Source organism: Ananas comosus, linkage group 1, assembly GCF_001540865.1.
Source record: "Ananas comosus cultivar F153 linkage group 1, ASM154086v1, whole genome shotgun sequence".
Taxonomy (NCBI): domain Eukaryota; kingdom Viridiplantae; phylum Streptophyta; class Magnoliopsida; order Poales; family Bromeliaceae; genus Ananas; species Ananas comosus.
Window position 1 is genome coordinate 18,122,964 of NC_033621.1, and position 4,480 is coordinate 18,127,443.

General features: G+C 41.1%; 1 long non-coding RNA gene across 10 annotated transcripts; it reads left to right on the forward strand.

Moving 5' to 3' along the window:
• LOC109709447 lies at positions 776 to 4,460 on the forward strand. Of its 10 annotated transcripts, none has more exons than XR_002216103.1 (8): positions 776 to 935; positions 1,050 to 1,136; positions 1,213 to 1,310; positions 1,385 to 1,467; positions 1,543 to 1,653; positions 1,739 to 1,836; positions 1,918 to 2,028; positions 2,119 to 2,588. It is a non-coding gene; the product is annotated as an uncharacterized LOC109709447 (long non-coding RNA). The 10 variants fall into 10 exon arrangements; XR_002216112.1 differs by lacking the exon at positions 776 to 935 and adding an exon at positions 4,207 to 4,460 and having other exon boundaries at positions 942 to 1,136; positions 2,119 to 2,179; XR_002216114.1 differs by lacking the exon at positions 776 to 935 and having other exon boundaries at positions 942 to 1,136; positions 1,725 to 1,836; positions 2,119 to 2,591.

Below are 4,480 nucleotides of genomic sequence, written 5' to 3' on the forward strand. Positions count from 1 at the left end.
AACTTGAAATTAATTTCGAGCCTAAATTTAGGCTCAATCTTGACTTGAAATTAATTTGAGCCGAGCTCGAGCGAGCCTAACTTCGAGTTTGAAATTCTTAACACCGTGCAATCTATAGTTTAATTTTTATAAAACATTATCTAAAATTCGATACAAAAAATGTTTAATAGCTCAACATACAAAATGAATGCATGAAATACAATATTATAAGATTAAAAAAATTAGGAAAAGCGATTCTATGAGCGAATGAAAAAGAGAGAGAGAGAGAGAGAGCAATTAGAGTATGATTTTGCTAGTTTGATTTTGTAAGCCCAAGAATCTAAATTCTATATACATATAATTAAAATACATAATATATATTATTTTATATAATTAAAATATATATTATATATAATTATATATAGAGAGAGTTCGGCTACTATACGCCTATTAATATAGACCCCTTTATACTTATAAATTTTCGATCGTTAGATCTATGCTTTTGACCATTTCCATCCGTAAATCATATTATTCAACCAATCACCCACTCAATCCTAGGGGACCACTATCATCCTAATTGCACATCCAACGACCAAAAATTTATAAGTATAAAGGGGTCTATTGTAGTATACTGAACTTAACCAAATTGCAGAGTTCCAGTATATGGATGACAATTGGAACCATCCTACACGTTCTAAAGAGTTTGGAGGAGTTGGTGACCAAGTTTGAGAGTGATCGGAGGGTGAGAAGCAAGAAAGTCCATTGCTGTGGCATTTCTTTCGAATTTCTGCATTGTGTACCGGTACAACATCAATGTTGTACCGGTACAGCAAGCAACAGCAGCAGCAGGTGCGTGGCAGCAGGGATCTTTTGGTCTTTTGGCTTCTTGATCTTATCTCTAAGATGCAGCTCGACCCTTGCAGCTGTTCAGAGGCTGCTGGAGCTCAGAGGGAAAGGTTTGTGCCTATTCCACATTCTCTCTCTAAGAGTTTTTCTCTCTCTACACTAGAATCAAGGGTTTTGATCTACTTTCTTCTCCTTCTTCGATGCCAATTGTTTTGGGAGGCCAGGGGATTATTGTAAAAGGGTGAAGAAGGTACTTTGGGAAGGTTTTCGCAGCTCTATCACAATAGGTAGCTAAGTGGAGACTTGCTAAGGTAACTAACCAACTATTTGTTAGTTTGATGCTTTGGTAGTAGAGTTGGAATCTGATTTCGGGTTTCTTGTGCCCAGCTGGTTTGAGGAGAGTTCTAGTAGCTCTAGAAGCTAGATTTGCTGTGGTTTTTGTAACCTGAATCCAGAGGGAGAATAAGATTGAAGTTTGGAAAGAGGTAAGTAGTGAATTGATTACTTATTTGAGGTTATAATAAGCTTGGTAATGAAGTGTTTTGGGTGCTTGATACAGCTTGGAGGCTCTTGTTGTGCTGAATTACTTGATATTGTGAACTAGGTTGAGGAGATTTCGACTAGCAAGAAGCAGAGTTACAAGTAAGAGATCTATGTAGATGAGATTTGAGCCTCGATTTTGTGATTACCCAAGTACACTAATGCAGTTTTTGATAGTCGAGTTCGCAGCGGGTATTTCCCATTCTTTGAGCTGAGTTGATGAAGTGTGAAGCTGAATTTGAGTACTTCTATCTTCAGCAAAGTCGAATTTTCCTGTGGGGGATTTAAGTAAGTAAGATTTCAGCTTATATTAAATAGTTTTATAAGAGTAATAGGATTGTTCTGAGACTAATTCGCAGCAGGCTTGCTACAGGGTATTGGATAGTCTCGACTGAATTCTAGGAGCTTGGAAAGGTTAATTTAGTGTCTTCACCTAACCGAAGCAGGGGTTAAGCTGTAGCCTGGCACAAGGTAAGAAGTTCGCTGAAATTTGATATGCGCTACTAGTTTCAATGCAGTTTGTTGAAGTGCTTCACAGCTGTAGTGTAGCAGGTTTGGTGCTCATTTGGAGATGATTATTGAGACCCTTGAAGCTGAATTTGGGCTGATTTGAGGAGGACCCAACTTGGGTTAAAGCAGAGGTTTAGTTTAGACTAAACCTAGGTGAGAAGCTAGTCCAAACTTTGTGATTAGGTGATGTGTTGCTATAAGTATTTGAATCCAGCTTATTGCTGATCTTGGTTCATTAATTAGGGAATTTGGATACTTTGGATTGCCTACAATAGTGAGAACAACAATAATTGTCATCGAGCAGGTGGGTTTGACCTAACCAGAGCAAGTGAATTTCCTCTATATTCTATATGATATTATAGAACTATTAATTAGATGCCATTGGAGGGATATGCATGGTTCGTCTGAATACATCATTAATTAGTGACTTGATTATGCTTTTGCAAAGTGGGAAACAAGACATTCAAATTATTGTGCAACAGTACATGTAAATTACATACTTGTTAGGTAGTCATTCATCTAGTGGAAACTAGCCTTTTTATTATACTTAGATTCCGACCTATTGGTCGAGAACAGGAACTTACATATTTGATATATGACAATTGAGAACTGTTAGACTATGAATCGTGCTTGCTTGCCATTGTGCTCATTCGCACACGCTTGTGAGGGTCGCTCCCCACAAGCCAGCACTCCGGAGTTGGCCTACGTGACAGATTGCTCACCTGTGCGGGATTGGGTGCCGAAGTGGATTGCTGTAGGGAGTGTATACTACCATGGGGCCATTAGGAGTGGCGCAAGCTGGACTACCTTGAGTAAGTCCCTATAAATTAAACCAAAGTATTAAATGGTAATAATAGGTGGGTATCACGGAGTAGTGTACAGTTATTTGATATGTTTATGTTCATTGCGATTACTTTATTTGTTTCTACCTAATGGATATATCTGACAGCATGGTACATATTCATAGTTATTTATCATTGATAAATCATCATGTTATAACTGTTTTACATTTTTTAATAGTACATCATGAGCCTAGTGGTGTAATTCGCCGAGGCTGGCGGCTTACCCACTGGGAACTATTGCTTAATAGTTCTCATGCCCTTCTTATTGTTGTTTTTGTAGAGCCCTCTGCTACAGGAGAGGCTAGGAATCGTGGCAAGAGAGTCGCGTCTAGCTAGATATATGCAACATACCACATCCCTCGTAAATCGTGCCGAGTTCGGTCAAAACGAGCGGAACGCGGAGTTGAATAAGTTAGAATGGACCCTAAGTGCATTAGAGTCCACAAGTGGAGCTAAAAGGGACCCGAGAGAGTAAATCTGGAAATCTGGCTAAGTCCCAGATTTTGTGCTCTCGGGGACCGGTCCCTGAAGGAGAGACCGGTCCCCGTACGCGTAGCCTGCCAGGAAATCCTGAGGCATCCGGTCCCTGGTGGTGAGACCGGTCCTCGGGAGACCGGTCCCTGAAGGGTAGACCGGTCCCTCGCTGCGCAGCAGCTGAAAAACCCGAAAATTNCAAGGTCCGGACCCTGAACCCGAAAACTGCCGAGAAACCGACATTCGGGAACCGGTCCCTGGTCGGGGAGACCGGTCCCTGGTCGGGGAGACCGGTCCCCGAAAGCGAAAAATGCCCAGTCTGGGCAATTTGAAAGGAAACGAGTGGAGGGGCTTAAATGCAATTATCACAACACTTTATATGGGCCATCCCTTCACTCCCACAGCCATTCCTCTCCTCCTTTCTCATTTTCTCTCTTTCTCTCTCTAGAAATCCCTCTAGGGCTTGGAGAAGAAGAGGAAGAACTTGGAGAAGGTGGATTGGGTGCTTTGGAGGTTCTAGGAGCTCTCCAACAAAAAGAATCTTGGTAGAGCTTGGACTAGAGGTAAGTTTTGTGAGGATTTTCTCTAGGGTTTGGGTTTTAACCTAAGGGATTTGAGTTTTGTGCACCTTAGGGGTTTTAGAAGCTCTTTTGAGTCATGAATGCTATGGTACCCATGAGAGCTCAAGGTGCTCTCATGATGAACCCTTGGAAGTTGGGTTAGGAACCCTAGGGTTGGTTCCAAAGGTCTAGAAACTTTACTAAGATGTTTCTTAGATGATTCTAAGCTATTATTTGCTTATGGTTGGGATCGATTCATGGGGAAACCCTAAATGACAATATTAGGGCTTGAAAATTGGGACTTTTGCCCTAGAATTTTTCGGGGACAAATTGACCCCGTGGAAACCTAATTGGGGGTGTCCTAAACGAGTGGGACAACTCCGTTTAACATTACGAAAATGTTTGGGAGCAGTTCATTTGTAAAGGGCCTAATTTGGCACCATTTTGGATTGTAGGACGCGGAGCCAGCGTTCGTAGCGTTCGGGAGTCTTCACATTCCGCACCGACACGATTATTAGAGGTGGGGGGTGCACGCCGGAATCGTTGGATTCCCTTCTATGTCTATTTTTCTATTCTTGAGCATATGGTTGTTTATTCTTTTATGCATATTTAGGGTTAATTCACATGTGAACTTTGGTTTTTTTCATTATGTTTATTCCAAGTGTATTTGAAAATAGAGAGAAATGGAACCACGATGGACATGTGTTATTGAACCCTAGGAATTGCATG